We start from the raw sequence: 13326 nt of genomic DNA, 5'->3' as shown, positions 1-13326 counted from the left end.
AGGAGCTGGTTCTTTGAAAAGTAAACAAAAGCGACAAGCCTTTAAGTAGGCTCATCAAGAAAAACACAGAGAGGATCCAAATAAACACAATTAGAAATGAAAGAGGAGAGATTACAACTGATACCACAGAAACACAAAGGATTGTAAGAAATTACTACAAAGAACTGTATGCCAAGAAATTTGAAAATGTAGGTGAAATGGACACATTTGTAGAAAAATATAACCTTCCAAAACTGAATGAAGAAGAAGCAGAAAACCTGAAGAGACCAATAACAGCAGAGGAAATTGAAGCAGTCATCAAAAAACTCCCAATGCACAAAAGACCGGGACCAGATGGTTTCAGAGGAGAATTCTACACAGCATTTAAGGAAGAGCTAACCCCTATCCTTCACAGAGTATAAGAAAAAGTCCAAACTGATGGCAGACTCCCAAACTGTTTTTATGAAGCCAGCATCATCCTAAACTCAAAACCAGATAAAGACAAAACAAAGAAAGAATACTTCAGGCCAATATCGCTAATGAACATAGACACTAAAATTCTCAACAAACTATTGGCAAACCACATCCAGCCACACATTAGAAAGATCACACACCATGACCAAGTGGGATTCATCCCAGGGATGCAAGGATGGTACAATATTCATAAATCAATAAATATAATACATCAGATCAACAACAGCAAAGACAAAAATCACATTATCATATCAATAGATGCAGAAAAGGCATTTGATAAGATACAGCACCCATTTCTGATAAAAACACTCAGCAAAGTGGGAATAGAGGGAGCATTCCTCAACATAATAAAGGCCATATATGACAGACCTAGAGCCAACATCATACTCAATGGAAAAATCTTAGAGCTTTCCCACTAAGATCAGGAACAAGACAAGGATGCCCTCTCTCACCACTCCTATTCAACATACTATTGGAAGTCCTAGCCACAGCAATCAGATAAAAAAAAAAATGAAAGGCATCCAAATTAGAAAGGAGGAAATGAAACTGTCACTGTTTTCAGATGACATGATAGTGTACATGGAAAATCCTATAGACTCCACCAAAAAACTTCTCAACATAATAAATGAATTTGGCAAAACAGCTGGATACAAAGTCAACACTCAGAAATCAAAGGCATTCCTGTATACCAACAATGAAACTGCAGAAAGAGAAATCAGGGAAAATATCCCATTTGATATAGCAACAAGAAAAATAAAGTACCTTGGAATACACCTAACCAAGGAGGTAAAAGACCTGTACTCAGAAAACAACACAACACTGAAGAAAGAAATTAAGGAAGACACAAACAAATGGAAGCATGTACCATGCTCATGGATTGGAAGAATTAACATCATCAAAATGGCCATAGTAGCCAAAGCGATTTATAGATTCAATGCAATCCCTATTAGAGTACCCATGACATATTTCACAGATATAGAACAAACATTTCAGAAATTCATATGGAACCATAAATGACCCCGAATAGCTGCAGCAATTTTGAGAAAGAAGAACAAAGCAGCAGGGATCACTATACCTGATATCAAACTGTATTACAAGGCCACTGTAATCAAAACAGCCTGGTACTGGCATAAAAACAGGCACATAGACCAATGGAACAGAACAGAGAGCCCAGAAATAAACTCAAGTCTTTATGGTCAATTAATATTTGACAAAGGAGGCAGGAACATAAAATGGAGCAAAAACAGCCTCTTCAACAGATGGTGTTGGGAGATCTGGACAGCTACGTGCAAAAAAATGAAACTCGATCACCAACTTACGCCATACACAAAAATAAACTCAAGATGGATAAAAGACTTAACTATAAGATGTAACACCATAAAAGTCCTCGAGGAATACATTGGCAGGAAAATCTCAGACATTCCACACAGCAACATCCCCACAGACATGTCCCCTAAAGCAAGGGACATAAAGGAAAGAATAAACAAATGGGACCTCATCACAATAAAAAGCTTCTGCATGGCTAAAGAAAACAGCACTAAATTACAAAGAGAACCAACAGTATGGAAAACATATTTGCCAATGATACCTCAGACAAGGGCCCGATCTCAAAAATATATAAAGAACTCACACGACTCCACTCCAGGAAGACAAACAACCCAATGAAAAAATGGGCAAAGGACTTGAACAGACACTTCTCCAAGGAAGACATACAGAGGGCCCAGAGACATGAAAAGATGCTCAGCATCACTAGCCATTAGAGAGATGCAAATTAAAACCACAATGAGGTCCCATCTCACACCAGTCAGAGTGGCCAACATAAACAAATCCACAAACAAATGTTGGAGAGGATGCGGAGAAAAGGGAACCCTAGTGCACTGTTGGTGGGAATGCAGACTGGTGAGGCCACTGTGGAAAACAGTATGGACTTTCCTCAGAAAACTAAAAATGGAACTGCCCTTTGACCCAGCAATTCCGCTGCTGGGATTATACCCTAAGAACCCTGAAACACCAATCCAAAAGAACCTGTGCACCCCAATGTTCATAGCAGCACAATTTACAATAGCCAAGTACTGGAAGCAACCTAAGTCCCCATCAGCAAACGAGTGGATCCAAAAACTGTGGTATATTTACACAATGGAATTCTATGCAGCAGAGAGAATGAAGGAGCTTATACCCTTTGCAACAGCATGGATGGAACTGGAGAGCATTATGCTAAGTGAAATAAGCCAGGCGGTGAGGGACAAATACCATATGATCTCACCCTTAACTGGAACATAATCAATAGAAGAAAAAAGCAAACAAAATATAACCAGAGACACTGAGGTTGGGAACAGTCTAGCAGTGGCCAGGGGGGAGTGGGGTGGGGACAGTGGGAAGAGGGGATTGCAGGAACTATTATAAAGGACACATGGACAAAATCGGGGGGTATGATGGGCAGGGGGAGGGAGGTGGGTTCAGCTGGGGTGGGGGGGAGGGAAGGGGAGAAAAGGCATACAACTGTAATTGAATAACAATAAAAATTTTTTTAAAAAAAGAAAAAAGAAAATAACATGGAATGGTAGTAATAGTGTTTTTTTTCTGCAAACTAGCTCTGTAGCCTTGGCCTTCCTGCAAAATGACTGGGTTACGCTGGATCAGTATTTCCCAAACTTTTGTGTGCCTCCAGGTAGATAAAAATTTCCTGGCTGGGATTGACAGATTTTAATTCAGGAGGTCTGGGGCGTACCTCAGAATCTACATTTTCCCAAAAGCACACCAGGTGACTTACACACAGATGGTCTGTGGAGTTTTACAAAACTGGGCAGGATGTTCATTTATTATGTTAATTTTCTTTTTTTTAAATATATTTATTGATTATGCTATTACAGTTGTCCCATTCCCCCCCTTTCACTCCACTCCATCCTGCCCACCCCCTCCCTCCCACATTCCCCCCCTATGGTTCATGTCCATGGGTCATACTTATAAGTTCTTTGGCTTCTATATTTCCTACACTATTCTTACCCTCCCCCTGTCTATTTTCCACCTATCATCTATGCTACTTATTCTCTGTACCTTTCCATCCCTCTCCCCCTCCCACTCCCCTATTGACAACCCTCCATGTGATCTCCATCTCTATGGTTCTGTTCCTGTTCTAGTTGTTTGACTAGTTTGCTCTTGTTTTTGTTTTAGGTGTGATCATTAATAACTGTGAGTTTGCTGTCATTGTTACTGTTCATATTTTTTATCTTCTTTTTCTTAGGTAACTCCCTTTAACATTTCATATAATAAGGGTTTGGTGATGATGAACTCCTTTAACTTGACCGTATCTGAGAAGTACTTTATCTTCCCTTCCATTCTAAATGATAGCTTTGCTGGATACAGTAATCTCGGATGTAGGTCCTTGCCTTTCATGACTTGGAATACTTCTTGCCAGCCCCTTCTTGCCTGTAAGGTCTCTTTGGAGAAAGCAGCTGACAGTCTTATGGGAACTCCTTTGTAGGTAACTGTCTCCTTTTCTCTTGCTGCTTCTAAGATTCTCTCCTTCTCTTTAATCTTAGGTAATGTAATTATGATGTGCCTTGGTGTGCTGCTCCTTGGGTCCAGCTTCTTTGGGACTCTCTGAGCTTCCTGGACTTCCTGCAAGTCTATTTCCTTTGCCAGATGAGGGAAGTTCTCCTTCATTATTTGTTCAAATAAGTTTTCAATTTTTTGTTCTTCCTCTTCTCCTTCTGGCACCCCTATAATTCAGATGTTGGAATGTTTCAAGATGTCCTGGAGGTTCCTAAGCCTCTCCTCATTTTTCCAAATTCTTGTTTCTTCATTCTTTTCTGGTTGGATGTTGCTTTCTTCCTTCTGGTCCACACTGTTGATTTGAGTCCCAGTTTCCTTCGCATCACTGTTGGTTCCCTGTACATTTTCCTTTGTTTCTCTTAGCATAGGCTTCATTTTTTCACCTGGTTTTCAAATTCAACCAATTCTGTGAGCATCTTGATAACCAGTGTTTTGAACTGTGCATCTGATAGGTTGGCTATCTCTTCCTCGCTTAGTTGTATTTTTTCTGGAGCTTTGAAGTGTTCTGTCATTTGGGCCATTTTTTTTTTTTTTTTTTGGTCTTGGCGCATCTGTTACTTAAAGGGGCGGAGCCTTAGGTGTTCCCCGGGGAGGGGTAATGCTGGTCGCTGTGCTGTGACACTTTACATTGGGGAAGGGCCGAGAGGGAGCAATGGCGCCCGCTCCACTCCACCGGATTTCAATCTTTCACTCCGCCACCCACAATCAAACTGGGCCTCTCTAGTGCTGGTTCCCGAGTGGGTGGGCTTGTGCACGCCATAGGCCCCTGTGGGTCTGTTCAACAACCTCTCCTGTGAGGCTGGGAGTCTCTCCTGCTGCTGCCCCAACCCCCACGGGCGTTTTCAATCAGAGGTTTGCGTGTGTTGTGCGGTCTGCTTCACTCCCCGCCATTTGTCCGGTTTATCTGTGCGCGAATGTGGGTTCGCAGGGTCCGCTAGTGGTCAGATTGCCTGCCCCGTTTGTCCCACACTCCGCCATTCTCGGTCTCGCCACAGCAACACGAGTCCTCTCCGCCCCAGCTGCCCGTCTCTGCCCCTCCTACCGGTCTGGATGAATGTTTCTTTTTTATTTCCTTGGTGTCAGACTTCCTTGCTGTTCGATTTTCTGTCAGTTCTGGTTGTGCAAGGAGGCACAGTGTGTCTACCTACGCCACCATCTTGGTTCTCCTGTATTCATTCTTATATGTTTAAACTTCAGCCACCTTCCAAGTACTCTCCATTTTATGCAATACACCTATCAAGACACTTTTTTCCACTGCTCAAAACAGTTTTTGAACTCTTTGATTTTGAAGCATTTTGGTGCTTCTGCCATTTTTTTGTTTCACCTCTTCCACATCAGCAAAAAGTTTCCCTTTGAGGACACTTTCATCCTGGGACATAAAAACAAGTAGCTTGGGGTGAGATCAGGTGAACAGGGAAGGGGGCACTGGGATCATGCCATTTTAGGTCAAAAACTGCTGAACATTCAGGATGGTGTGAGTAGGTACACTGGTAAATCACCCACCATATAATGGGCAAATGCATTGAAAGAATCTTCAAAAAAACTAACCGAAGCAGAATGCAGCCTCTCACAACAGTTCCAGCTGGCACACTGATACAGATGGGTTCCATGAACACTCACCTAGCAGGAGAAGCTTGTGCTACAAGGGGCCCGCCCTCCAGAAGATAATTCCAGTTGCTTTTTTGGGGGGGTCCTCCTCATACAAGTCAATAGCATATGGAATAATGTCTCTTAAAAAGCCAATAAAAATAACATAACCCAAACCAATGATAGACTAATTACACTATGATTCTGGGCAAAAAGAAGATAAAAGAAAGAAAGTTTACATTTTGTTGGGATGTCTCTTTCTAAGGGTTCGTTCTTGGAAGAGCCAATTCTTCCAACTAAAATCTGGATATCAGTTGCTGGCTTGGTTCCCTTGCTAATAGACAACATAGCTAGTGGGCAATGGAAGTGGTGTTGGCAGGCAAGGTGAGGTGCTCCAGAAGTTATTGGTCCAGAGACCATTACACAGCTTGTGCCACTGCCTATAAGGAGTAGCCTCACCAAAGCAAAAACAGATGTCCTTTCTCTTCCTGTGACTGCTGCATGGTTAAACACCACTGCTGACCAAGAGGCTGCATGGCAGGAGCAACTGTCTCAAGATCTTCAAAGAGCTATTTAGATCAGCAAAGATTAGCCTTGCCCAGTCCAAAACTCTAAGTCCTCATTGACTTTTGGTATTTAAAATGTAAATGCCCATTACATCATAGCCACTCTTCCATATGATCTTATCCATAAGTCCCCAGTGGTGCCAGTCAACAGCTGAGCTACTGAGTGCTTCTTTTTTTTTTTTTTTTTTTTTTTTTTGCCTTGTATTTCTCTTTATTGTATGATCACTGTGGCAAGGACTTCCAGTACTATGTTGAAGGGAAGTGGTGTAGCAGACATCCTTGTTTTGTTCTTCATCTTAGTGGGAAAGTTTTTAGATTTTAACTGGTTATTGTACAGCCAACATCACAATAACCAGTTAAAATCTGAGTGCTTCTTGACAACAGATGTCCATGACAACATCCTGGCACAGCTTCCTCAGTGTGAACAAATACACCCTTATATCAAAACAACTTCACTTAAGTCATAAAAAAGTGGATTTGAAATCATAACAAACCAATATACAACAGAGCTCAAGAATGACACCTGTCATGAGTGTGTCCCAAAGGCTCCAAACACTGAATTCCCCAAGTTCTTCCTCTTGTAGTCCCCAGTTCTTATCTAGTCTGCAGCAAATACCTGGTGCTGCTCCACTCCATCCCAAATGTGAAAACAATTAGCAAGCCTTTTTTCATATAGCCCTAATGTCCCCTTGTCTGCAACCTTTCCTTTTAGCCTTTTATCATTTTATACCTCTCCTCAAAATGGATCAAAATATGCTTCAAATTGTCGCCAGCTGCAAAAGCCTCCAAAATCAAACTCCTGCTTGTGTCCTCTCTTCAGACCATACTGTGGCTCTCTTAACAATACACAGTGTTCCCACAGCTTGTTCTAGTAAACTGGGATGAAATCTCTTGTGTTTGTCCCTAGGTAGCCATGTTGCTTCCTGATCAAATGTTACATGCTTTTTTTCAATAAAAGGAGAAATGGGGGGTGGAAGCAGGAATTTATCTCCTCATCAGCCGGAATCCCAAGACAAAAAATCCCACACGTGGGAATTTATCTTCACCTGGAAAACCTGACTAGAATGCAGTGATTAGTTTGGATTGTTGCTTGACTTCTGAGTAGCATTCATCTAAACAACAGAGCTCTAGCAAAAACCAGAGGTATTTCAGATTCCTCTGTCTCCAGTCCTCTACCCAGTTAGGCTGATAGAGATGATCTTTAAGAACAAGGCTTTAGGTCAGACTCTGGGTAGCACAGCACTGAACATCCTATAAGCTGATAATAAAACAAACATATCATAAGCACTTATAAAATGATATGTGCTGACTTCATGCAATGCAAGATATAACTCCAGTAATCAGGACCTAAAGGGCCATTTGTAAGACACTTGGTCCCTGCCATCAATCTCCTGCCTCCAGGACTGCGTTTGATCTGTGCAGCTGAGAAGAAAGTTGGTCACTGTGCAGGGTATTTGTCTCTAAATATCTGAGAAGAAACCATAAAAGGAAGAGCTGAAAATTATTCAGCATGGTCAGTGGGGCAAGAAAGAGATTACAGAGCTTAAATTGTGTTTTTCCAAGTGTCAAGCTTAGCTACATCATTAATGAAAACAGCATGTAACAAAAGGTGAACCAGAGGGCATTCTCAAGACTCATCATTAAAATAATTTTACTACCTTATATTTGTAGGCCAGTCAGTCAGGGATAGAAAGCTACACGCCTCCATATAGGATGAGTATCCAGAATTGGGGGAAAAGGTCAGGCAGTGTCACTCTGATTGGGATAATAAGAATTGAAAACAAAATAGATGGGGTTAGCCATCTGTGGAAATCTTTTCAGAAGCAACCAACCCTAAGAGATGACTTGAAAATGTGTTGCTAATGGAATGAAAGCAAGTCCCTAAAATTTCCTCAGGAAGATGCCAATCAAAATGTCATGCATTTAGGATCTGCCATAATCTCAGAATTGTTAATTACATTGGTAGTCAATAAGAGCTGGGATCTTACTTGCTGAGTGACATTGGGAAAATTTTTTGACCTCTTTGAAAACCACTGTCTTCATCTGAAAAATGGTAAAGGATCCTAACTACTTGACAAAATTGCTGTATTATATAAAAATATTAATTAGAAAGTGCTTTGTAAATGACTAGAGCCCTCAAATATTAAGATGATGATGATAATGGCAAAAATGAAAATGGACTGTAGAAAAAGGAGAATTTCAGTGTACATTTTTTATAACATGATTGTGCCTAGGCCTCCCTGCCATCTTAGGATACTACTGTCCCCTGCCTACCTCCTTTAACCTCAGCCACAATTACCAGTGATTTGTCATCAAAGTTCCCATTAATCTCAGAGTCATTCTTTCCAGCTGGAGACAACTATTTTACCTTACTTTGCCAAGCCCTCCCCTTTCCTACTTTCAGGCACCTCCCACTTCTTTAACAGAAGGAGGAGGGATCATGGTTCACTCTCCCCAATGTCTTTCTCTTTCCCTACCACTTCCTTTTGCTTCTCACTTCCCCCTATATATTTACTTGACTTTTTTACATATATATGTACATATATTTACATAGCCTTTGCACAGGCTATGCTCTCTGCTTGGATGCTGTATTTGACTGATTGGGCTGCCATACAAAATATAGACTGGGTTACTTAAAAAGCATAAATACATTTTTCCCGTTCTGAAGGCTGGAAGTTTGAGATTAGTGTGCCAGCATGTTTGAGTTCTGGTGAGGAATCCCTTAGTGTCTTGCAGACAGCCACCTTCTCATGTGGGAGAAAGAAAGTGCTGGGGCCTTTCCTCTTCTATAAGAAGAGGGTACAAGTTCTATGGGATTAGAGATCCATTCTTTGGCTTTACTTAACCTTAATCACATCCTTAAAGACCTTACCTCCAATAGTGTCACATGGGGTTAGGACTTCAACATATGAATTTGGGAGAAAAACAATTCAACCCATAACAGATGCCCTTTCTCTACTTCTCAATTGATAAACTTGTATATACTCCCTTTGAAATTCAGCACACATCTTTTCTGTTTCTATACTGTTCCTTGGTGTGGTTTCCATGATGGTAGGAAAGGATTAGCCTTCAGTTCTGTGGGAAATGTTGCTAATGAAAATTACTAATACCCTAAGGTGTTGATGTATTGGGTTGGTGAAAAAGTTCATTTGTTTATTTCCGTAACATGGCTATAGTAGCACTTAGTTGTCTTTAACTTTTATTCAAAAAACTTTGTTAGATTGTATTGTGACAGCTGTTATATCAGCATGCATTTAAACCTTATTAAAATTGGTGAATTTTTGTGTAGCCATTTTAATTTTGAGGGTGGAAGAAAATACACAGCATGTTCGGCATAGTATGTTTTATTATTTCAAGAAAGGTAAAAATACAACTGAAACGCAAAAAAAAAAAAAAAAAGATTTGTGCAGTGTGTGGAGAAGGTGCTGTGCCTGAACACGTCAAAAGTGGTTTATGAAGTTTCATGCTGGAGATTTCTCACTGAACAATGCTCAATGGTCAGGTAGAACAGTTGAAGTTGATACCAATCAAATTGAGACATTAATTGAGAACAATCAACATTCTACCACACAGGAGATAGTCAACATACTCAAAATATCCAAATCAATAAAGTTATTGGTGAAAAGGAAAAATGTGTCTTGTGCTTGCTTCGACAGCACATATACTAAAATTGGAACAATCCAGAGATTAGCATGGCCCCTATGCAAGGATGACATGCAAATTGGTGAAGTGTTCCATATTTTTATCAAGGAACATGTATAAAGGACACATGGACAAAGCCAAAGGGGGTAGGTTTGAGGGGGGAGGCGGGGATTGATAGGGCTGGGGTGGGGGTGGTCGGGTGGAAATGGAGACAACTGTACTTGAACAACAATAAAAAAGAAAAATGTTTATTTTATTTATTATTTTTTAATTTCTTTTTTAAAAAATTTTTATTGTTATTCAATTACAGTTGTGTGCCTTTTCTCCCCATCCCTCCACCCCACCCCAGCCGAACCACCCTCCCTCCCCCACCTCCACCGTCCTCCTTGATTTTATCCATGTGTCCTTTATAGTAGTTCCTGTAATCCCCTCTCCTCACTGTCCCCTCCCCACTCCCCCCTGACCATTGTTAGATTGTTCTTAACTTCAATGTCTCTGGTTATATTTTATTTTATGGAAAAATCTAAATGAACTTTTTGGCCAACCCAGCATAACCAAGTTCAGGCTGTAGTAGTTCTTTATAAAGGACCTTAATGAGTCTTGAAAACCTGAGTCTTAAAAATGCATTACTAGTACCTCTATTTAAATAAAAGACTAATACCAGTAGAGGTTCAAAATTGATGAGGAAGTTCAATTCATGGTGAAAACTTGAGATATACCCAAGAGTGAACTCTAATGTAAATCATGGACTTTGGATGATAATGACTTGTCAGTGTAAGTTCATCGATTGTAAGAAATGTACCACACTGGTGCACAATGTTCATAGTGAGTGAGGGAGGTTGTGCTTGTGGGCAGGCAGAAGTTTGTGGGAACTTCCTGTACTTTCCACTCAGTTCTGAATCATAAACTTATCTATAAAATGAAATTTATTAATTAATAAAAATTCAGGTCAGTGAGCTAAAAAACTCAATTTTTATCAGTAAATTGTAAGTAAAAAAGAACATGGGTCTAAGTAATGAATAAGCTATTAACATCTTACTCAATGATTTTCTGGAAGAAACTGATAAATTGGTATATCAGGCTTTGAACATGATAAAGGTAGTATGAAAAAGGGTTCTGTGGTCATATAAGTATGGAAGCACTGGGTTTAAACAAGCCAAACAAGTTTTTTAAAAGATTTTTATTTATTTATTTTTAGAGAGAGGGGGAGGAAAGGAGAAGGAGAGGGAGAGAAACATCAATGTGTGGTTGCCTCTTGTGCTCACCCTGCTGAGGACCTGGCCTGCAACCCAGGCATGTGCCCTACACTGGGAATCAAACCTGTGACCCTTTGGTTCACAGTCTGGTGCTCAATCCACTGAGCCACCCAGCCAGGGTAAAATCAGATCAGTTTCTTATAGTATTCTTTTCACAGCACTCTATATACTGAAATGCAGAATGAATGCCCAGAAGTGGGAATATTTTAGGAAGCACTTCTCAAACTTACCTGACAATGGAACCCCAGAATACATCTTTGGAAATACAGCTGAGGTTATGGGAAACCACTGGACATAGTTTTCATAAGATAGTTACATAATAATATATTTGAATTTTAGAAAGATTAGTCTGGGAACAATGTAAAGGAAGAGTTGTAGGTGATCCAAAAATAGGGCAAGGGGACCACCTAATGGGTTATTTTAAGAGCCTCGATGAGAAAAGATGGGAGCTTGCTTACAGCAGGAGGGTGAGAGTAGAGGAGAAAGGATGATCTGTTCTCACACGGAACTGAATCCCACACAGGGCTTTCTTGAAGCCCAGTTAGGTTTGGTTACTTAGTGTATTTGCTATAAATACAGTCTCCAAAGGGAATTTTAGAAAAGATTTCAGGGATTGTGTTATGTATATTAAAACAGGTATTTGTCTATGGCATGAGTTGGCAAATTATGCTCTGAACCATCTTCACATAGAAGTGTGTGGGGTGCTTAGGTCCTGTTGTCCACTTCTATAAGCTATCCTTATGTGTTTCTATGGTAACAACGTCTCTGCAGCTGCTGGCATTTCAATGTAATTGATTGAGACACCACATTGCAAATGCAGGGCTCCTGAAAGCTGTCCTACACTTGTTCCATAAAGGTGATTACTGCTTCTTTATCATTCATTCTAGCTGTAAAAATCCTAGGGTAACAGTTTCTTAATAAAATAAAGGCAAGTTATTTGGTTTCCTGAGAGAAAAAGTGGTTTAAAGAGCTTTAGAAAAGCCTGGCTTTCTATGAATTGTCTGATTATCTGCAAACAGTTACTCCAGCAAATACTTCTAACTTCAATCCTTTGGTACCAGTTTCTTACTGAACTGGACTCTGCTAAAAAGTTGTGTCCTTCATGGACAAAATCGGGGGGGATGGTGGAGGTGGGGGAGGGAGGTGGGTTCAGCTGGGGTGGGGTGGAGGGAGGGGGAGAAAAGGCATACAACTGTAATTGAATAACAACAAAAAATTTTTTAAAAAGTTGTGTCCTTGTCCACTGAATTTAGGAGCCTAATGGACTACATTACAATCAACTAATTCAAAAAGATACAGAATAGGACTCATGCACAGTCACTTTTTTCACTTTTTAAAATTCTAACGTCTTTGAAACACTCAGGCCAACTGGGCTCTACCACAACCTTATCCCACATGGCCCATGGTAAGATACCTAAAAACTCCAACCAATAAGAATAACAATACTGATAGCAAAATTAGAGACAGTGGGCTACAGTGGAAAATCAGCTGGACAAGGTGTCAAGAGACAGAAAGCTCTGTTCTTTTCTCCTTGAACAACTCATTGTATAACTTTGGAGAAAGCATTGTACTTTATTCCTTGAAGTATATATCTCCATCTGTAAAATGGGTATACGGATACTTACAATAATTGACTCACTAGAATATATTGAAATAATTTTGAATAAGTGTTTATATCTACAGTGTACTTTCACAATCATAACCTTATATATTCATATGCTCATTTTTTCCCAAAAATATCATTAAGAACCTACTATGTGCCTGGCTTTTGTCCAGGTCCTGAGAATACAGAGGATCCTACCCTCAGGAAACTGCTACTCTAGTTGAGAACACAGGTAAGTAAAAAGGAAATTGAAGTACAATGTAACAAATGTTATGAGAGGTACAGCTGTAGGATACTGTGAAATCCTTGCAATGACTCTGAGAGACAAGCAGAGAAGCAGTGATCATACCAATTTTAGAGATGGGAGACTCAGATTCAACAAATAATGTGATTTGTTCAAGATTACATTGCTAGTTAATGGTAGCCTGAGAACTTGAACCCAGTACCCCTGATTCCTTGAGGTAATCTTTCTAGTGCAGAACCCTATCTCAAGTGTTTCCCAAAACAATCGAAGTGAACTATGTGTATTGACAATGCATAGGCAATGTAGAACACAGTCTTGTAGGACTTACAAAAAAAATAGTGGGATGGAAGCATGAGTAATTATATATATGAAAATATTTCAGAATCAAATGATAAAACATCACATTGGATAGAGACTTGGTGA

General features: G+C 40.1%; 1 non-coding gene across 1 annotated transcript; it reads left to right on the top strand.

Moving 5' to 3' along the window:
• The first annotated feature begins 9798 nt into the window (after positions 1 to 9798).
• LOC112310284 (U6 spliceosomal RNA) lies at positions 9799 to 9902 on the top strand. Its single transcript, XR_002975370.1, has one exon. It is a non-coding gene; the product is annotated as a U6 spliceosomal RNA (small nuclear RNA).
• Positions 9903 to 13326: the final 3424 nt, after the last annotated feature.

This window comes from Desmodus rotundus, chromosome X (assembly GCF_022682495.2).
Source record: "Desmodus rotundus isolate HL8 chromosome X, HLdesRot8A.1, whole genome shotgun sequence".
Classification (NCBI taxonomy): domain Eukaryota; kingdom Metazoa; phylum Chordata; class Mammalia; order Chiroptera; family Phyllostomidae; genus Desmodus; species Desmodus rotundus.
Note: the sequence above shows the minus strand (reverse complement) of the source record. Positions and strands in the feature narration are given on the sequence as shown.